The sequence below is a fragment of the Myodes glareolus genome, chromosome 6 (genome assembly GCF_982192425.1).
Source record: "Myodes glareolus chromosome 6, mMyoGla1.1, whole genome shotgun sequence".
In the NCBI taxonomy this organism is placed as follows: domain Eukaryota; kingdom Metazoa; phylum Chordata; class Mammalia; order Rodentia; family Cricetidae; genus Myodes; species Myodes glareolus.
The window spans coordinates 6,197,662-6,220,674 of NC_142031.1; the positions used below are offsets into that span (position 1 = coordinate 6,197,662).

The following is a 23,013-nucleotide window of genomic DNA, read 5'->3' on the forward strand; positions in this document are numbered from 1 at the left end:
CTGTCCTGGAACTCAGACATCACCTGCCTCTGCCACCTGAGTGTTGGGATCTAGCTTGGTAGTGGTGGTGCATGCCTTTAATCCCAGTATTTGGGAGGAAGAGGCAGGTGGATGCCTGTGAGTTCAAGGCCAGCCTGGTCTACAAAGTGAGTTCCAGGATAGCCAGGATAGTTAAACAAAGAAACACTGTCTTGGGGGAAAAATGGTATGTGTCCAACATTGGTGTTCTTGTTGTTGTTGTTTTTTGTTTTTCGAGACAGGGTTTCTCTGTAGTTTTGGAGTCTGGCCTGGCACTAGCTCTCGTAGACCAGACTGGTCTCGAACTCACAGAGAGTTTTTATATTAAACACATATATGATGATCTGAGGAGATAGCAGTTACAAGACAAGAAGAGAGGCCTCAGAAAAAAATTAACACCACTATTACTTGTGTTTCCAAATCTATGGAACTAGGACAAAATAAATTCTTTTGCTCTGGAAGCCCTGTAGGTAGGGTAGATGACTACGTAAGTCTAAGACAGGGCTTTCTGGTTAGTGCTGCAAAAAGAAGACCTGTGGGCTGTGAAAGCATCAAGTCCTCCAAACTATGAGCAGGACTGATGGAGTAGGCTACCTTCAGAAGAGGAACAATCTACTGGGAGAGAAGGTGCCAAAGGAGAATGGTGTGGGCAACCAGCAAGGTTGGTGAGCCTCACAGAACTGGCCACCTCCTTGTTAGGGGGCACCAATCCTTACAGCAGACACTGGGAGCTCCACAAGACAGATGCCATGTGGCTCCTTCATTGTTACAGTGTGGCCCAGGAGAACCAGCCAACTCCCAAGAGTTCCCACAGGAAGAAATCTAAGCTCCATCAGATCTGAATCTTCATGCATCTGTGGCCAGCGAGTTTTCTGAAGGGAACACAGCTGTATAAGTAGCTCTTGTGGTCCTGGAGGGGTGGGGGTGGGGTGTATGTGCTCCTCTATACTATTTACATGAACATGCACTTTGCAGTTTTAAAAACACAAGATAAAACTGCAGATTTCCAAATCACTGATCTAGTCCATGGCTAGGTCTCCTCAAAGTTCTTGTCAGGCAGCTAGCTACTGTACAAGAAAGGCAGCAGTGTGTGGATGACACTCTTACTCCATGTAGGCTGTAGCCCTATCAGGACACATTGATGGTCAATGCCTGGGGACTCTACTACCGCAGCTGCTTGAAGTTACTGCCTTGTCAACATCTCTTCCCTGAAGAATTTGGAAAGATGAAGCTAACCTCCCAGAGAGCCACGTACTTCCTTAGGCATTTAGTTCTTATTTTAAAATTGCCAGATGGTACCACAAATAGTGGTACATCCTTGTTATCCCAAGACAATGGAGTCAGGAAATAAGGAGTTTAGGGTCAGTTTCAGCTATACAGCCAAAGCTGCACTGTGGATCTCAGAAACAAATTCTAGTGCTCTCAGGTCGCTTCCTCATAATGCAGCAAGCTACAAACTTAAATTCATACATCTGAAGGTTTACATGAAAACCCCAATAGCGCTTTTGGGGAGAAATTATTTTGTCACAATAGGTATTGCCCCTCCCTTCCCTGGCAGGCATGGGAGGGTGGCAGGGTGTGATGAACTGCTCCTTGGAGACTCTGTGACCCTCCAGTCCTCCCAGCTTATGTAAAGAATGGGAAGATATGAAGATTTCTTTTCTTCACGCATATGTGATAAAAGCTTACTTCGGGTTTGAACAAAGAGCCACACAGAGAGAAGCTCTGCATTCTTCCCACTTACTCAAACCTGAAATCCCAGAAACAATTCTGAGAAACAAACAAAAAACAAACAAACCAAACAACCAACCAAACAACAACAACAACAACAAATACTCCACAAACCTTTTACTTTAAAACTTTAGTTTCCAGTTCTTGATTTCTCAGCAACTGGCCTTTCCCCACCTGTCTCACTTCCCAGTGGCGCCAACACTACAGGAAAGGACAGAGACTTCCCTTTGAAGCAACCAGAAATTCTGTTGAGAGTAGCAATTCCAGAAAGCACCCTCCCCACCCCTTTGCAGGGCATTGGTCCTACAAACACCAGATGCTACTTTGACATTGGCTGTGGCTTTGGACTCTTCATGTCCCATACATCTGGCTTCTGGAATCCTTCCTTCACAAAAACAGATGATGGCTTTCTCCACACATCCTGCCTTGTGGCCCCCAGGCTCCAGGAATGTATCCCCCTGGTTGTTGCTAGCCATTTCTACAGCTTTCTATTGCCATCTGTTGTAACCCTAAGTCATTTTTACCTGACCCTCTAGGGAGAGGTTGTTGGCCTCTTCCCATGAAGATGAATCTCTCAGTAGGGCTCTTTGGTGGCTCAGGTCACGGAATCTAATGGGAATTATGAATGCCTGATTCTTTCTTCTCGAACTGGACTACACACAAACAGAATGTTGCTAGATCTCTAGGGGTCCATAGTGGACCCTGATTTGAGTATATGCTCAAAGGCTGGAGATTGCTCGTGGGTTTAAGAACACACACTATCTTCCCAAGGGATCTGGATTTGGTTCCCAGCACCCATAACAGATGAGTTACAACTTTAGTTCCAGGGGACCCAAGTCCTCTGGCTTTCTCAGGCCCTTGAAAGCACATAAATGGACACAGGTACATACACATTCACGTCATAGTTTTATTCAATAAAAAAAAAAGGTGCTCAGTAAATATTCACTGGTATGAGCTAGGCAAACAAGAACACCACAAAGGGTGTTCCCTCTAACTGCTCCCTCTAACTCTTCCATACTGTGTGTCCACAGGAAGTTCACTACTCTCCCTGAGGCTCTTTCCTCATTTCAAGCCAGGGAAGGTTCAAAAGCTCCTTCAAGGGCTGGGCCTGTTACACATATGCTCAATTCCTAATTCCTAAATGATATCTTTTCATCAGAAAAAGAAACAGAAGCTGGGGTGTGGTAGCACATACCTTTACTTCCAGTACCCAGGAGGCAGAGGCAGGCAGATCTCTTGAGTTCAAGGTCTACCTGGTTCACAGAGCAAAGAGTTCCAGAAGAGCTAAGATTACTTGGAGAAAACCTGTCTCAAAAACAAAGACAACCAACCACACAGAACCCCAAACAAACAAAAGGATCAGAAACTCAGAACTAAGTTCATCTGAAAATTAACTGAATTTCAAAACTATCTTTCAAATAGTATGCTACTAACTGCCTTCCTCTGTTGTGCTGCCCTCAAACCACACAGAACATACAGCAAGAGTCAGGGTTATTTGAGGTCAGCCTGATATACGTGTGAAGTTCTAGGACAGCCACGGCTACATAGTGGGACCTGTTTCAAAGAAAGAATCAGGGTTAGGGGTGGTGTTGGGGAAAGCCCAGCTCCCAGATCAACATCCCAACAGAAACCAGCAGCCATGAGTGCCAGTAGCCTCACTGCTGCTCTGCCCAGTGCTGCTTCCATTCGGATTTCATCAGCAAAAGAATCGAGGACTCCACATTTTAAAAATTTCAGTAGGAGTTGGGAATATAGTGCAATGGTACAAACTATACTAGGCTTGATTCTTGACAACACACACACACACACAACTAAATAAAATAAGGAAAACAAAACAAAACAACAACAAAAAAACCCACCATACTGCCCTTCTGTGCTGGCTACTGTGAAATTCCTAATCTGTGCCCCCACTTCAGTGCAGAACGATCACTCATGTTGACTACACAGGCCCAGCTTGAGGGACTCACAATATTCTGTTACTTAATTTCACATTAACTGTTTTTCAAAGTCTCTCTCTCTCTCAAACAAACACACACACACACACACACACACACACACACACACAGAGAGAGAGAGAGAGAGAGAGAGAGAGAGATTATTATACCTATCTGTCTGTTGTGAGATATTTGATTACATGTGTAAAATTATGTCACTGTGATTGGTGTAATAGAAAGCTAAACAGAAAATAGCTAGGCAGGAGGTATAGCAAGACTTCTGGACAGAGCTCTGGGAAAAAAAGGAGGGAAGTTGTGTAGGCCCTTACCTCTATATGGTATATATAGTCATACTTTATGACTATAAAGTCATAGTCAGTATCTGAAGTGGTCATGTAACCTTCCAGACAGGCTGTCGCTAACCTAACAAACAGTCAGGATGTTGCTTTGCTCTTTCTCTGTAATTTGGAGGATGCCTGAATAGGGATGCTAATTCAGCCTACGTGACAGCTAGCATACTAAATAGGAAGACGTGTCAACAAACACAGGTACATGTGGACTTGACTAAAAGCCATTCGCTTGGTAACCTAGGAAACAGAATGCGAATGTATTTTCCCCCTCAGTTTGTTTTGATATATTAGGCTGTTTGGAGAATAAATGAGAGGAATTCTTTAGGATGTGAACTCAGGATTTCATGAGGGATCACTGAAAATCTACCTTCCAAAAAAGTTATGTGAGTTGTGTTTTTATTCCCGCGCCACCATGCCAGTTCAGAAAGAGAGAGAGAGATAGTTTATACTGGGGTCTGGTCCAGAGAAATAATTTATAGACCTGGCTAGCACTGGACTCTGATAGAGTTGCTAGCTGGACTCAGAGGAAACAGTACATATAGGAGGATAGGTAATAGCCATAAGCCATGTGGCAGCATGCAGATGAATAGAAATGGGTTAATTTAAGGTATAAAAAATAGTGAGAAACAAGCCTAAACTAAGGCCTAGCTTTCATAAATAATAAGAAGTCTCTGTGTCATTATTTGAGAGTTGGCTGGTGGGACAGAGAAAGACTTGTTACATATGGCATCCAACATTGGGCTTGAATATGCACACAGGTCCTGAGAAAGTCTTCTCTCAGGTAGGCTTTGCATACAGAGTATAGCTCTTTAGAGAGGCTATGCTGGGCAGTTGAGCACTTGATCAATCCAAACTGGGTACAAACTCTGCTCCAGAAAGACACAACACATTCCCAGAAGTGGGGCAGGTGAATGCGGCTCTGGGACCAGCACTGCAGACATGAGACTAGGCTCTCATGGAACCGAGGGAGACAGAGCCAGCTGCCAGCATACCATATGCTAAGTAGAGCTGTGCAGTACTGACCTAGACCTTTAAGATTTGTCTTGTGATTAGAAAATGATACAGGTGCACAGTAAAGTGGGCAAGACTGAAAAAACCGTAAAATACAGTTTAAAAAAATGGGTATAGACAGTCATAGAAAAAATAGAAAGCCACATATGGAAATACACAGGGCATTTGGATCCTGTATGGTGTTTGGTTGACTTTGAATTTTTAAAATGATAATGTAAAAAAAAAATACCTGCTGAGAGACACTGGGTTACGGAAACTGCTAAATTAAACCAACATATATTTTTAAAAAAATGTCTTAAGTTTAAAATGGAAGTCAGAAAATATGCTGCATTGGGGGAGACTTCCTAAAAACCTTGACTACAGGCACAGAGAACAAAAAAGACCACAGGACAGGTGACATGTATGCTGATCCCTCTGCATGGGAACAGCTCTGAGACTGAATGAGACATGATAAATCTTGTTGATTACAGAGTACTCATGACAGTTTGGATAAGCCCAAATGAACTTAAAAGTTGACAGATGCCCTTTTACCTGATCAAACAGAACACAGAAAAATCATCTTTTTTTTCAATTTTTATTTTTCCATTCAAATATTTACGCTTCCTTCCCTCCTCCCAATCCTTTCCTGCTCCCCCCACTACACACACAAAAATCATCTTTAGCTGACTTGAGCACACTGTGCATTCCATACATGTGTTAATGTAGATATGCATGCTACCTTTCAGTTTGTATGTTTTCAGAACAAAATGACCAGACACTAAAAAGACAAGTAGTCCAGGTGATTCTGTGTCTCAGAATGCCTCTGTTGCAGTTTCCTCAAAATTATGCATCTAAAACAATCTCAAAGCTACTAACTGAAATGGTCTAGCCTCACACACTACCCCACCAAGACTTCAGATAAGCTCTACACTTTGCCATCACACAGACTAAACAAAAAAAATTATAAAGCTAGCTCATTATTCCAATTTTCTCAGGGTCCTCTAAAGACATGGTCACCCCCCAGACAAAGAAAGCAGTCTAGAAAACACAACACCCACATTCCCAAGAGGTGGGATGGGTGGTTTTTGGTTGTTCAGTGGATCATGGATGCTTATCATCATTTGTGTGTGTGTGTGTGTGTGTGTGTGTGTGTGTGTGTGTGATGGCAAGTTGTTACTGGTCATAGTCAGGGAGAAAACAAAGGAGATTAGATTCAGGGGTCTCATTCTGAAAAAAAAAAAAGGAGGATCTAAGAATGATAGGAATAAGGACAGATTATTGAATCTACTTTTAAACTAAAAAAGCAACTACTAATCTTAAATATTTTACATTGGTATGAATTTTTATATATTGATACAAATTAATGTTATTTTTGTTATACTATATATATGTTTCTACTCTTGTTTAAGATATTTTTGCATAATGATACAAATTTAAAGTTATTTCTAAACATAATGTATATATGTTTCTACTCTTGTTCAACATACTGTACTTACGCAACTCATTTTAAAATGTATTGTAAAGTTCTAGTCCTTAAAGGCAATTCTTACAAACTGTTTAAGCTAATTAAGAAATATAGGTTAGTAGTTAGTGACCTATAACAATCAAATTTGTGCTCATATTAGGATGTTTTCAAGGTCAAACAAAAATATTTTAGATAGACAGATGGTCTTCAAACACTTCAGAGATCTAGAGAATATGGCACTTAAGATGTTTTTATAACATAAGGCTTTTCATGATAATAAGACATGTCTGCTCATGGCAATACCAATCTACTTCAGATAAGATGATGGGCATCAAAGAACCTGTGTATGGAGTTTGTTCTCTTTATGTCAAAAGTTAGCAACTGGGCAAGAAACTGCCTTGCCTCAACTGATGACAGTATGCTGTCCAAACTGGACAAGCAGGACACAAAATAAGAGTCTCCCAAACTTTGCAAAGATAAAGTAGGATAGTCTTTCAAAACTGCAGCTTCACAAAAAAGTCTGTCAGATAACACAGACCTGCAGGTCGAAGATGGATACCCCAACTATACAGAGAAACCTTGGGTAACTGTCCAGGCAATCAAATATTTTTGGTTATTTCTCTAGTTTTGGAAGTTGTTTGCTATGCAAGCCCTGTTTACTTAGGTAATAATATATATCCCTCTTGGGTCTTTGATGGGATTAAAGACTAGATATAGTTTTACAGTTTTCTTTCATACCGAATTTTAAAAAACCCTAAAAAAACATGTAAAGTTTATAAGGTTAAGAAACATAAAAGCAGCCGGGAGGTGGTGGCACACGCCTTTAATCCCAGCACTTGGGAGGCAGAGCCAGGTGTGAGTTTGAGGCCAGCCTGATCTACAAGAGCTAGTTCCAGGACAGGCACCAAAGCACAAAGAAACCTTGTCTCAAAAAGTAACATAAAAGCACTCTTTCTGCCATCTTTGCACCTGTGGAGGACTTCTAAAAGACAATATATCTGGAAGGCTGTGGTGCAAGGCTATTTTTGCTAGCTATAAGCGAGGTCTCCAGAACCAAAGAGAGCACACAGCTCTTCTTATGATTGAGGGTGTTTATGCCTGAGATGAAACTGAATTCTACTTGGGCAAGAGATACGCTTATGTGTATAAAGCTGAAAACAACACAGTGACCTCCAGAGGCAAACCAAACAAAACCAGAGTGATCTGGCGGAAAGTAATGTGGGCCACGGAAACAGTGGCATGGTTCCTGCCAAATTCCAAAGCAACCTTCCTGTAAAGGCCATTGGATGCTATACCCTTCCTTGATTTAAACTAATGATAAGTAAATAAATAAAAGTGGGGGAAAAAGAAACATAAAAGCTTAAGCTGTTTATCTAAGAAGAGGTTTTAAGGTCAAAAAAGGCATTCTTAGGATGGTAAATCATATTATGATAAAAAAATGATTTAGGTATAGAACTTTAAACTCATCAAGATAAGATAGATAATAGAGTAATTTCTCCAAATACAAATAGACTGGATATTGTAAATGTAATTCTTACATTACATTTACAATATGTAATAAAGATAGTTGTCTTTATTGTATATAATTTTACTATATTAGAATTAAAATCATTTTTATTTAAACAAAAAGGAGAAAATGCTGCAAGATTTATGTGATTACAGTTTGTAAAAATATATCATTGTGATTGGTTTAACAGGAAGCTAAACAACCGTTAGCTAGGCAGAAGGTATAGGTAGAACTTCCAGAGAGAGCGAGCTCTAGAAAGAAGTCAGTAGTTGGACAGAGAAACATTACACCTGTCTGCAATAAACTCTATTGCTAGACTGCAAATGTTCTCTTGTGGTGACATGGGGCGCTCTAGAGAAGTGGCTCTCAGTCTTCCTGTGGTGATGTGGGATGTTCTAGAGTGGTGTTCAAGAAAGTGGATGTTGAAGTCTCAGACTGCCCATCTGCCCAGACCCGAATAATCACACAGAAACTATATTAATTACAACATTGTTTGGCCTATAGCTTAAGCATATTCTTAGCCAGCTATTACATTTTAAACTAACCCATTTCTATTAATCTATGCATTGCCACAAGGCTGTGGTTTACTGGTAACATTCTGGCAACTTTCTCTTTTGACATCTGCATGGTATCTCTTTGACTCTGCCTATTCTCTCTGTACATCTCTGTTCAGATTTCATGCCTGGTTTTACTCTGCTAAGCCACTGGGTGAAACAACTTTATTCATCAACCAATAAAAACAACACATATACAGAAGGACAGACATCCCACATCAGAAGCCTGAGAGTTAAGTGGTAGTTTACCTATTTCCTAGTTTTGTATATCTATGTGGATATTGCAGACTCCACCAGTGCATATAAAGCTCTCAGAGCAGGGCCAGGCATATCAGTGGCCCTTAGGGGATGCTTTTTGTTATGAAGCCTGCAAGGTCACTAGGACACAAGCCTTCCCTTCCTCTGCCACTCCCTCCATATTCATATTCTTTGGGGTTCTGCTACAATCCCCATCCTGCCCAGTAGTTTACAGTACTTACTAGGAACTGGCTTCACACAGTAAGTCACTTACTTACAGACGTAAAATCTGTACTCAGACAATGAAGCCTTTAAACAAACAAAAAGCCCTACCATTTCCTTCCCCATTCCTTCTTTCTGTTTTTGAGGAAGTATGCATTTGAGGCAGTGAGCCTGGCCATACACACTACTACTGCATTTCTAATATGTAACAATGGTGTAGGAGGTTCTTCTTTCTATGTTTTACTTTCACTGGTTGAATAAAGAAACTGCCCTGGCCTTTTGATAGGGCAGCACTTAGGTAGGCGGAGTAGACAGAACTGAATGCTGGGAAGAGGGAGAGCCGCTATGGAGCTGCCAGAGACAGACATGCCGAATCTTTCCTGGTAGGCCACTGCCTTGTGGTAATATAACAGAAATGGGTTAAATCAAGATATGAGAGCTAGCCAATAAGAGGCTAGAGATAATGGGCCAGGCAGTGATTTAATTAATATAATTTCTGTATGATTATTTTGGGGGTCAAACTAGCAGGGCAGCAGGAACAAGGGGCCCCACTCCCTACAACAGTACGTTGTAGTTATATATAACAATGTTATGTTATAGTTATTAAGTACAACACTATACTTCATTCTGTAGTTATTAAGTAAATATTTATAAAATGAAAGTAGTAAGGCAAACAAATATTAACTATCTTTTTAATAAACCTAAAACCACTTATATATTAAAGAGGATGTTGTCTTGTTTTTTGAAGTTAAAAGAAAAAAAATCCAAAAAACAAAACTCTTATTTGTTTGTAAAATATAAAATCCAATAAAATACAATTAAAAAGATCAAAAGCCAAATCTGTTTGTCATTGATGCATTTTTATATTCCTGGTTTCATTGACCACAGCTGGATGGTTTTACTGCAGTGTTTTGCCCAGGGGAACAGAAGCACAGGAAATAAGGTGCCCAGAGGTCACAATGGGGGAGGAGGGGTTAGGGAAGCCTCATTTCCAAGACAGCACCCAATGCTTTCTCCCATTTCATACCCCTTCCTGCTGTGCTGCATCTGACCCAACAGTTTTCACATGGCAAGCACACATTCTATCCTGAGCTACCTTTAGACCTACTTTCTGAAGAGAGTGATTCTCTCCTAGTTCCCTGACCCTGCAATTTTCAGCCTCCCCGAATTATTTTTTAGAATTATCCTCTTAATTTTAGTCTCTTATTTTTACCTCGCACCTACATATACTAGACACACCTAACAAGATATACAAAATCCTTTTTCTTGACCCGAGCCTCATCCGTCATGCTTCATTTTCTAATGATTAGCCCGAGACCTAACATTTAGCTTTTCCTATCAACAGACAATATAAACTGCCTCCATCTCCTTTCTTCCCCTTAGCAGTTTTAACTAAAGCTGCTAAAACTGTAAAATATTTACAATAGTATGGAGTCTGCCTACAACAGGTACTTATGCTTAAGAGTCAGGCCTGCATTTAAGGCAGGACAGCCTAGCAAACAGCTGCTCCAAGGCTGCAGTGAAAATGTTTCATCATCTGAGCTCTTCTGTCTGGAAACTACAACACTAGTGAGACATTCTCAGTAAGTTTCAGCCACTCATGAAAACAGCACTGTGATCCAAGCAAACGAGACACACACAGAATGACAAGGCTAGAGAGAACATGATGTGCCAGCTCCAGGGTCACTGCCAAGGTTTACATTTCACAGAGAACAACAGAACTCTAATCTATGTAGAGGAGGACATTAAAACACAGGTGAGTATTTAGTCAGCGGCCTCATCCCTGCCACGGGCACCCATCTTTGGAATACTGGGCAGGAACTCCATTTCAAGCCCCCTCCCCTGGGAGTCTCCTTAGTCCAAACTCCACCTCCCAGAAAGCCCGCCAAATGGTGACCCCTCCCCGGGGAGGGTCAAGATCACTCCCAAAGGCTACTTAAACTGCCCCCTAGAGAATGCAAGTGGTCTCCGGGTTTCATGTGGTTTCCCCTTTCCTTTCTTCCCCACTCCATGCTTTCCGGGGGCCACCCGGGAGCACTGCATTAAACATGGGCATCCTTTATTCGGTTTAATTGGAATTATTTGTGTCAGCGGAGAGGCTCATCTTAAGAAAAACCTAACACCCTGACTTCAAACTCTACTACAGAGCTACAGTACTGAAAACAGCCTGGTTACTGGCATAAGAACAGACAGGAGGATCATGGAACCGAATAGAAGACCCCGATATCAATCCACACATCTTCAAACACCTAATCTTTGACATGGAAGCAAAAAAAAAAAAAGCATATTAAACAAATGGTACTGGCATAACTGGATATCAACATGTAGAAGAATAAAAATAGACCTATATCTATCACCATGTACAAAACTCAAGTCCAAATGGACCAAAGACCTCAACATAAAGCCTTATAGAAGAGAAAGTGGGACGTACACTTGAACGCATTGGCACAGGGAACCACTTCCTAAATATAACCCCAGCAGCAGAGACACTGAAAGAAACAATTAATAAAGGGACCTCCTGAAACTGAAAAGCTTCTGCAAAGCAAAGGACACGGTCAACAAGATAAAACGACAGCCTACAGAATGGAAAAAGATCTTCACTAACCCCACATCAGACAGAGGTCTGATCTCCAAAATATACAAAGAACTCAAGAAATTGAACACCAAAGATCACATAATCCAATAACAAAAAATGGAGTACAGGCCTAAACACAGAACTCTGAACAGAGAAATCTAAAATGGCTGAAAGACACTTAAGGAAATGTTCAACATCCTTAGTCATCAGAGAAATGCAAATCAAAACAACTCTGAGATTCCATCTTACACATGTAAGAATGGCCAATATCAGAAACACTGATGACAACTTACGCTGGAGAGGTTGTGGGGAAAAGGGAACACTTCTCCATTGCTGGTGGGAATGCAAGCTGGTACAGCCCCTTTGGATGTCAGTGTGGAGATTTCTCAGAAAATTAGGAAACAACCTTCCTCAAGACCCAGTAATAACACTTTTGGGTATATATCCAAAGGATGCTCAATCGTGCCACAAGGACATGTGCTCAACTATGTTCATAGCAGCTTTGTTTGTCACAGCCAGAACCTGGAAACAACCTAAATGACCCTCGACCGAAGGATGGATAAGGAAAATGTGGTACATTTACACAATGGAGTACTACACAGCAGAAAAAAAAAATTAATGACGCTTGAATTCTGCAGAAGAATGGACGGAGCTAGAAAACATTATTTTGAGTGAGGTGACCCAGACCCAGAAAGACAATTACCACATGTACTCACTCATAGGTGGTTTTTAAACATAAAGCAAAGAAAGCCTACAAATCACAATCCCAGAAAATTTAGACAACAATGAGAACACTAAGAGAGATTTACATAGATCTAATCTACATGGGAAGAAAATGACAAGATTTCCTGAGTAAATTGGGAACATGGGGACCTTGGGGGAGAGTTGAAATGGGGAGGTGAGAGGCAGGGAGAGGAGCAGAGAAAAAGTAGAGCTCAATAAAAATCAATTAAAAAAATAAAAAGAAAATCTAGAAAAAAAAAGAAAAATCTAACAATGAGGGGCTAGAAGGATGGTTCAATGGTTAAGAGCACTGACTACTCTTCCTGAAGACCTGAGTTCAATTCCCAGTACCGACATGGTAGCCTATTACTGTCTTTAGCTCTAGTCCTAAGGGTCCAATGCTCTCATATAGCCCTCGTCTAGTCTCCTTGGACACACAAAAAGTACACAGACACACATGCAGGGAAAACATCTACACACACAATCCTGAAAAGGCAAGCACAATGACATGTACCTACAACCCAGCTACTTAGGAGGCTAAGATGAGAGAGTTGCTTGAGCCCAGTACTTCAAAACCAATCTAGGCAACATAGTGAGGCTCATCCCAGGGGAAAAACAAACCAAAAAACTCATGGATGTACCTCAAACAGTGTTACATTTTATCAGGAAGTCTCAGGCATGTGTGCAAGCATTCTCCTAGGAGGCAGCAAACAGCTATGCTCAGACAGGACTCCTGACACTTTCCACCAAGGGCACTGCTTTGCCAGATTTGTCTGCATCAGACCTGGCTTCCCCAAGTTCCCCAACTGCCGCAGATGAATAGACACAAGCTTCCCAATAACTGTATGAAAATTCACCCAGTATGGCTTGTGTGACCAGGGGTCTAAAGTCCAAGTATCAATGCAGACAGAAACCATATTTATGATACAAACACAAAGGGACATAAAATATCTGTTAGCATCAAGGCACACCTCAGGCCTGCCCCTTGGGAACCTGGCACAAGTCCTGTGTCACACCTGCGTGTATGACACACAGTACCCTGTGCCTGCCTTTAAGAGACAAGCTCCACCCACTGCTCTTTCCCTTTTTTTTTTTTGCTATTTTCTCTGAGGAGGTAGCTGTCTCTCTGTCTTTCTCTCTCTCTCCTCGTCTCTCTTCACTCCCTCATTCCTATGGTCCTCATCCATCATGGGACACACTAGGGTCCCTCTCATACGGTAATCATGGCAATATTCCCCAAATTTACTTAGCTGGCTACATTGAAGGATGTGAATTGGAATGAAAGGCGGTGAGTCAAGTCAAGGTTTTTACCTCCTCTCCAAAAAGTTTTAAACCAGGGTCTTACACATACATACTAGGCAAGTGAGTTACACCCCTAGTTCATTCAAAATGTTTTATTTTGAAACAGCCAACTGCTCAGGCTGGTCTGGAACAGCAACCCAGACAGGCTGTATCACCAAGACCTGTAGGCCCACCTTTTAGAGGTAAAATTCTCTACCATACCCTCTCCTCTTTTTTGCATACAGAAATTTACAGAAAATAAATGCGTTTATCTTAAAAGAAAACGCAGATACTCCCCCAGGAGGCTGTTAAGAGGAAAAGGAGATGGCCCCTGGAGAGACACCTCCCCAGGCACCCAGTGAAGACTTCCCACTTAATGATGAGCTCAAGACGGGGATGAGATGAGGGTCTTCTGTATTTTTCAGAACTATCCTTAATTAAGCACACTTTCTTTCACCAACTTCTAGACAGACAGAACTCTGGCGACACCAGGAACATACCAGTGCAATCTTCCACTCTTCCACCTGAACACAGCCTGATAGAACTCACTTCTCCCACAAACTCAAACTTAATTGTCTCAATTTACCCTACTCACAAGAGGCACCCAGTTTACTGTCCTCACAGATCAAGATGCTCAATCACATATAATGTCCACAGAAGAAACAGCCCTTTCCAGCAAACAGAAGGAGGCACAGGCAAAGTGGCTCCAGGCAAACAGCACAAGAAAGCAGAACTGAACAGTAAGTAACCCTCAACTCCTGCTAAAGGAAAAGTTCAAGAACTTCAGGTTCCAGGCCTTTTGGTCTAAGTCCTCATTTCCCGACGGGAGGACTCCCAAAGGGTATATTCTTTGCTATGCTAATGACTCCCAGAGCCTAAGTGTGATAGGATGGGGGCAGCCTGTCAGAAGATCAAAGTAGGATTAGGTGGAATTAAAGGACCCAGGCTTTACAAAGAGAAGGGCTGAAGGGTAAATTGATCACCAACAAAAAATGATGTGCAACTTCCCTCCATTGGACCCAGAAAACACCTATAAGAATTATCCCAATACCACCCCCCCCCCAAAAAGAGCCTGTGGTTCAGAGAGCTTCTGGGACACTGAATGAAATATCTGCAAGGCGAGAGGACTCGGGGCTGGAGAGACGGCTCACCAGTTAAGAGCACTGGGTGCTCTTCCAGAGGTCCTGGACTTGGTTCCCAGGACCTATATAGACCCTTAGCATGCAAGGCACCGACATCCATAAACAAAACACACATACACGCACACATAAAATGAGATGAACTCACTCTCAGAGTAAGAGGGAGGGGCACATCTACTCCTAGGGGACAGAAGCTCGGGTCCTTTAAAATATCCTGTTAAATATAACAAATAAATGTAGAATAGTGCTTGTCAAGATGCTAGGAAACTAATCAAACCCAATTTGTGTCCAGATTATTGGGTCTGAATGGAGGTGATAGATGTGGTGGGGGTGCTGCGGGGGGGGGGTGCTGTAGGGGGAGGGGGTGCTGTAGGGGGAGGGGCTTTAACCTACAGCCTCAGGTGGTGTCCCCAGGTACACAGTGTCTAAGAACTGATCAGTGTTGATTGCTTCTCTGTAAAGTGAAATTCTCCCTGAGATGACAGAAATCTTCTGTGCTGACTATGGGCAGAGGAAAAGAAGAGGTGTAGATGTTGTATAGAAACTGGAGTTAAATGTATCTCAAAAAATTAAGATAGGAAAAAGTGTGTGTGCACACACACACGTGAGCGTCATTTGTGTGTGAGCATGCACTGCTGTGACAAAACACTTCAAACAATTGAAAAGAAAAACAGCTGTATCCAGTCTCCAGTTTCAGAAATTTCTGTCCATGTTCTCTTGGCTTCAGGTGGGGACATCTGATGGGGGGGCAGAGGGGGGGAGCCCAGAACTGCTCAGGGCAAAGCAGTCAGTGGAAATGAAAGCATGAGAGAGAACACAGCCCACAGATAATCTGTAGTCTCCAGAGGCAGCCCCCAACCAGGCCCATCTAACCAGCTCTCATCCATGAGAACTCCCTGGGAGCCATCCAGAAGCTTCCTGAGTACAAGAGCTTCTGCTCCCTGGAAGTTAAGGAGGACACCCTTACTTTAACACATGAGCTTTTTGAAGAACCATTTCATACCCAAACCATAGCAAATGTTCTGTATTTTCTCTCTAAAGTTCTAAGGACATTGAGAAACTTTGGATAAAAGGAACTCAAGATCCATTCTTTCACCCCAAATTAAAGGCAGACTACCACAAATCCTGGAATCTCTATAAAGGACACCTGAGAATATGAAGGCAGCATGGTAGAAAGACAGGGAAGATCAAGTTACAGCTGTGTTTATTGACATCTCTAACCCCAATTACTACTTCTAACTCAAGTGCACACTGTAAGTTCACACAAATCCACCTCAAATACACTGCAATCCTCCAAATTATCTGAGGAGTTTTACAGATTTGATTAGAAGTGAGACAAGCCAGGTAGGTCAAACTTGTGACTTTGGAGGCTAGAGAGATGGCTCAGTGATAGAGGACCAGAGTTTAGTTCCCAGTATCCAGATCAGGTATCTTACAGCCTTCTAGTAACTCCTGACAGGGGATCCAGCGCCCTTTACTGGAAATTCTCTTCTATCTGGGCACCTACACACATGTGCTACACACACATGAATACAATAATCTAACTCAGGCAGGCGGTGGTGGCATACACTTTTAATCCCAGCACATGGGAGGCAGAGGCAGGTGAATCTCTGTGAGTTTGAGGCAGCCTAGTTTACAGAGCGAATTATATACAGGACAACCAGGGCTACACAAAGAAATCCTGACTCAAACCGTCCCCCAAAGGAAAAAAAAAACTTTTTAAAACTATGCAACCGAGTATTAAGTTTTGCTTTTCAGATTCTCAAAACCTGAGGTTTTATAGCTACATGAGGGCAAGATGACCTGGTAAACCACAACTTAGCAGACTCTCACTCCAACAGCCCTGGCAGCTGGTTATGATGCCTCCATCGGACAGATGGGAAAACACCGCATAGGAGAGTACCTATTTGTGGTGGCATGTCATTTGGGCTGTAACAAATAAAGCTTGCCCAAGGATCAAAGTGTGGAGCGAGCCACTAATTAGTCATAGAGGTCAGGCAGTGGTGGTACACACCTTTAATCCCAGCACTGGGGAGACAGAGGCAGAGGCAGCTGAATCTCTGCAATTTCAAGGCCACCCTGGGCTAAACGAGATGACTTCAATCTCAAAGAGTCGAGTCAGGCAGTGGTGGCTCACACCTTTAATCCCAGTACTTGGGAGTCACACACCTTTAATCCCAACACTAGGGAAGTGAAGACAGGAAGGGATATGGTTGAGCAGAGAAAGGAATATAAAATGGGAGGAAACAGGAAGTCAAGGCATTCAGTCTGAGGACTTGTAGAGACAGGATACCTCACATTTGGTCTGAGAATTTTGGAGAGGTAAGAACTGGTGGCTAGCTGCTCTGCTTCTCTCATCTTTCAGCTTTCAACACGCCCCATATCTGACTCCAGGTTTTTATTATTAAGATCAATTAGAATTTGCACACCACCTCTCTGAGAAGAGCATCATGGAGAGAATCCCCGCACACTCCACTCATCAGAGAGTTCCTGTAAGACGGAAGAGGCTGCAAGCAGGCCCTCGGCTATGAGTGCTCCAACTACCCAATGCTTAAGAGGAGAAGCCACTCAAAACTGGGGACAAGTTTGATTAGAGTCATATGACAACTTCAGGAGATTATAACAAAGGCAAAACAAAATAACATGGGAACTTGAGGTGCAAGTCACAGCCTGGTACAAATCTGGTACACATGTATTTACATTCCTACATGGCAGTTATCACACCATGAGTTATTCACTTGTTTTGTATGCTTTTCTTAGAACATTATGAATGTTTAAGGGTAAAAGAAACATTGTACTTGTTTGTTTTAAATTCACACTTTTTAAAAAATTATTCCTCACATCCAACTAAAATGTCTTCTACAAAGGAACTTGAATATCTGTTGCCGGCTGAGTAAATGAATATATGCAAGAGGAAGTCACAGCCAATACAAAGCATCCACTGCAGGATGGTTGTCACTAATACTCACTAACCCTGCAGACTTCCCTTCATCAGACGTCATCTATCTACCCCTCCATCCAAAGAAGCCAAGCACTAGGAAACCAAGAATAAGCTTAATAATGCCAAAAATGAGCAGTTTCCTCCTGTCCTTGTTTGCACTGCTAGGGAGGAGAGGAGCACTCTTAGCTCAGTTGGGTGGCACCTGCAGACCTGGTGTTCCAGGCTGAGGAAGAAGGTAGAACGACTGTACCAAGATGCATGAAGATCAGATGGGTTCAATGCTCCAAACAATGCCTGTCATACAGGACCTCAATTAGCATCGCTTATAATTTTAATTCTCTTAACTTGTAACTGAATTGGTTTTATGAAGTGCCAGAGATGGAATGTAGAGCCTTGAGTATGTTCGGCAAGTTCACTACCACTGACCTATACCCACTACCCATATAATGTGATTTTCAGTTCAACTTAGTGAGGGAGAGTCTATGTGAGCCCCATATTTCATGGGGTTTAAAGAGTGAATAGGAAAGCTAACCCTTGAAAATTAAGCTTTGAGCTCTCTCTTCAGTGTGTTTCTGGTCACATTTACTGTGTTCAGAAACATCACAGAGCAAAACAGCAAACTTAAAATGCCAAAGCTTTGAATGGCAGTGAACCCAACTTTGCAAATAGGTTTGCTCCCTGGCCTCACAAAACAATAAAATGCTTGCCAGTTCCAGTGGTGATCACGTGCTTGTAATTCCAGCTCTGGGAGGTAGAAACAAGTGGACCAGCAGTTCATGGTCAGCCTAAACACCATTATAAGCATGAAGCCAATTCTGTCTAAAAAAAAATTTTTTTTTTATTAATTTAAGTCATGTTGGATTTATTTAGAAGCACCCACAACTACTATGTCACCTATTCATCTAATCCAGGTTTTTGTGGTTGTTTTTAAGTAGCGTCTTGCTATTATGTGGCCCACATTTGCCTCCATCCCTGCCTGGTCTTCAGAGTGCTGAGACTATATCATCCCTGGCTCCTTCACTGCTTTAGAAATGCCTGTGTGTTTTAATAGCTTGTTGTTGTTATTAAGTAAAGGCCTCACACATCATTTATTATACTTACTGCAAGTATCTTATACCTTCTCTAGCCATTTGCAGAAAACATGTTAAATCTCTTACATGTTCTACTTGACTATCGTGGGTCTACAGAAACATCACTTATTTTCACTACTTCAACCGTAGCAATTTTTCCATGTTTTCATGGTTACATTAATAGTCTCTGGGTTTTCTATATAGTTAAACAGATCATAAGACTCAAGTTTGTCTTTCTTTGCATTCCTCGTATTGTACATACGTACTTTTTGCCTAATTTATGTTTCTGAAAAATTGGGGTGCAATGAGAGTGAGCATCTTATTTTGCTCCTTAGAAGCTGTACTTCTAACAGTTTTACCTGTAACATGAAGGCAGTGCTTGGGCACTTACTGTTTTCAGATTAAGGACAAGCCTGGTTATTCCTAGTACATCACAAGCCATGCCTACAAAGAATGAGAAGTAAACACATTGCTTAGAATGTGACATGCAGAAAATTGCACTGAGCTTAGTGTGGTGATGAATATCTGTAATAACAACACTCGGGAAGTGGAGGCAGAAGAATCAAGAGTTCAAACCGTGATGGCTTATACTGGTTGTCAACAGATTTGCAATCACCTAGGGGACAAGTCTCTAGCACATTTGTGAGGGATTACCTAGGTTAGATTAGCCACAGTGGAAGACCCACTTTCCTTGGGAGGCACCATGCCATAGACAATGGTCTAGGAAAAAGTAAACAGAGAAAGTGAGCTAGGCACCAGAATTCATCTCTCTCTGCTTCCTGACGGTGGAGACAACGTGAAGATCTGCCTCATGCATCTCCATTGTAACTTCCCTGCCACGCAGTACTGTATGTATCCTTGAGCTATGAGTCAAAATAAGCCCTTCTGACCTTAAAGTTGCCTTTATCAGGTATTTTGTCACAGCAAGACAAGCAGCTAACATAAAGGATCACCTCTAACCACAGAGGAAGTCTGAGATCAAAATAGGTTAGGTTACATAAGACCTGGTCTCAGCCGGGCAGTGATGGTAATACACACATTTAACCCCAGCACTTGGGAGGCAGAGGCAGGTGAGTCTAAGTTCAAGGCCAGCCTGGTCTACAGAGTGAGTTCCAGGACTGCCAGGGAGACACAGAGAAACCCTCATAAGACTCCCTCTGCCCCCAGCAAGACCTTGTCTCAAACAAACAAAACTCCACAAATAAACAACACAAAGCACTCCCAAACAGCATGTCTCATTCTACATACTCTCTGCTAGAGGTGTCGCAGTGATTAAAGCACGTGCTGCATAATCAGAAGGACTGAAGTCCAGGTCCTAGCAACCAAGTTGGGCACCCAACTAACATAACGTAACCCCATCTCTGAAGGGAATGAAGACAGAAGTATTGCTGGGGTTTTCTGGCTTCCAGAATAGCTGAGAAAATGAGAGCCCTTAAAAGAACAGGAGAAGAGGGATAAAACACACCTCCTGGGGCCCACTGGTGATTTGCATTCTTTTACAGATTCTGGGACCACAGTGCTATTCTGGTCATTACAGAAATTCTGATCCGTTTCTGATGGGCCTGGAAGGAAGTCGGGTCGCTGTTTTCCCAAATTGGCCTCTGCTAGCTTATAGGTCAGTATTTCCAAAGTCCTAGAACACAAAGGGATTGCACAAATGTATACTCCATCACTGTGGGCTGGCAAAGAATCCCACCATAAATCAAGAATTTTAGGAGTAAAATCTCACTTTCTGTGAAAAGCAAACACTGCCTAAAAACTAAGCAAGCACTCAGCACACCACAGGCTCCAGAGGGTATCACCTGTAAGATCCACCTCCCTCTGACTGGGTGGGGCCCCTGCACACACACCTAGCATCAGGACATCTTGGTCTTACTCTCTAGAGTATCAGAAGGACTGGAAAATGCTTTTTGTGAAGGGTTCTGTTGCTGGGATGAAAAGGGCTATAAATATGAGGTCAAAGCAATATTAAACAAAAAAAATTCTAAAGCTGCAAGCACCTCTTTCTTTTGAAATGGAGAGCCACAGAAGATCAAAGGAGCAGCACTGCTTGCTCACTGCTGCTCTGGGAGCCTCCTCCCACACCTGGCAGAGTCCCAGAGGTTGTACAGCATGATCTTAAACTTACTTAACTAACAAAATCTCAAGACAAGCTGCACAGCCTCCCGTGGAGGTTTCCACCAATAACCCCAGCACTCAAGAGGCAGAAGCAAGAAATTAGAGGCCAGCCAAGGCTACAGAATGTCACAATTTTAAATAGAAACAAAAGAGCATGCTGTACAGTGGTTTCCTGGAATACCTGAGCAGAAGCAAGAGAGGAAACCTACACAGCTTCCACACAGCTCTATCACCTCCTGCACAAGGCAGCACAAGGCAGCCAGAGAGGAAAACATCACGTTGTGGAGACATGCTTCTTGCTCCTTCTGCCTGGCACAGGGAGTCCACTAGGCATCAGCAACTTGCACAACACCATGCTTAACCTTGGCTCAATCAGCCTCCTCAGCCATAAGGAGCAGGGGGGCCAGGGGGAGCGGGGTTAAACTTACTGGAAACAAACTTAATCAAAGCTGAGCAGTAACAAAGGGCACCAGAAACATTTCTACTGTATCACATCCCACATGCTGGCCAAGAGCCCGGAATTTTCATTACAGTTTTTCAAAGGGAGGGAGAAAAGGAAGAAAATATATTTCACAAAAGCATTATCAAGGCCCCAACCGAGGATGCCCTGCCGCACAACCAAAAGTCTGTAAGAGGTTAGCTTTCCGGGGAGTGGAAACCCAGCGTGTGGAACCTGGCAGGCCTTTCATATGGTGGGAGGGGTCCTTAAAACCACTACTGTTCTGCACTGAAGTCTCTAAGCTTTACAGATCATTAAAGGTTTCTGAACCACAGAGAAAGGAGGGCAGAGTTAAGGAAATAAATCAAAAGTTCCTCTGGGATGCACAAATGCCTACTTGGAGCAGGCTTTCAGCACGGATACCCACCACATTAAACAGGGAGGACTTTTCAAAATAAAAGCAAAGAAGAGGTTCACTCTTGTTAGAAGCAATATACTTTTGGTTTAAAGGTTATGTGTGCTATAAAAATGATTCCTGTTGCGAGTGTGGAATGGGGCAAGGAGGCTGGGCTGGAGTAGAGAGCAGTGCAAGAAAGCCAGTGAACAAAAAGCCAGAAGAATTCTGTTCTGGAGACCTCCAAAAAGTTAGCCCTGTGCTGATCAGGAGTAGGAGGTAAGGCAAGAGAACCAGGGCATCCTTCCCTTGCCATCCTTGCCCTAACATCATCTCCTACTAGCCAGAAAGAAGTCTGTCTTTCTTGTGAAACACAAGCAGGTGAGGATGTGGACAGGAAAATCCTGTTGTTTTGAAGCAAGGAGCCCCCCCCCCCCGCCCCATTTCTTAGGTTAGTCTGAGCAAGTTCAAAAGCAACAGAGGGAGCAATCAGAACACAGGAGGTGGCAGGGAGACCTAAGACTCCTGGGCTCCCTCGAGTCTGGGTTGTCTCTCAGGCAGACAGACTGTTGATTTAAGACCAGCAAACAGACCTGCTCCAATGCACCTCACGAGCACATTTCCAGAACAGACCATATTCTCATCTTGAGAGGCATGAGCCACCAGTACGCAACTCAGGCAAATAGGCCTGTTTGTCTTAGGCAGTCACCAATTCTTAACCTTGCAATCCAAACCTTGCACGTGGAGACAGAGACAACAGAAAAGGCAGAAACAGATAACTAAAGCGTCCCTGAAGAAAGTCTTCATTTAAATATTGTTCAGAACAACTTCAGTGGTTTTCCACTCACACAGCAAAAACAGAGGATAAAAAAATTCCAGAGACTGTTTTCAAGATAATAAAATAGCATGTGATGGTGACTCACCAACATGAAGAGAAGCAAACCATCACAGAAGGAAGCAGAGAATCCCACACTTCCATGTGCACAGTTCCATACCTCTCTCCATTACACGAGTGTGCACGTGCACTTGCTCACATACCTGAAAGGCTAGCAGAAATTGGCTACTGGCTTATTCTATAGCTAAAAACAATATTTTATTCTTGATTGTCCCAATAAACCTATTGAGAAAAATAAGCCATGATTTTCAATCCTACAATATAAAACACAGAGCCTCTGTGCACACTCTCTAAAACAGGAAGACCCTCTGCAGCACAGTGAGCCTAGGATCTTAGTCTTGCTGTTGTGGATATGTGAGTTAAAGGTACTCTGTCCACTCTACAAAGTGAAAGGTCTTGGGCATTTAGGCTTTCAATGGCCTTAAACCAC

At 42.5% G+C, this 23,013-nt stretch overlaps 1 protein-coding gene and 1 pseudogene across 9 annotated transcripts in view; one reads left to right on the plus strand and one right to left on the minus strand.

The window, feature by feature from the left end:
* Rere (arginine-glutamic acid dipeptide repeats) overlaps positions 1 to 23,013 on the minus strand; it is a 353,454-nt gene that overhangs the window by 22,019 nt on the left and 308,422 nt on the right. The window lies entirely within an intron of this gene.
* On the plus strand, positions 586 to 7,793 carry LOC146894070 (large ribosomal subunit protein eL33 pseudogene; annotated as a pseudogene).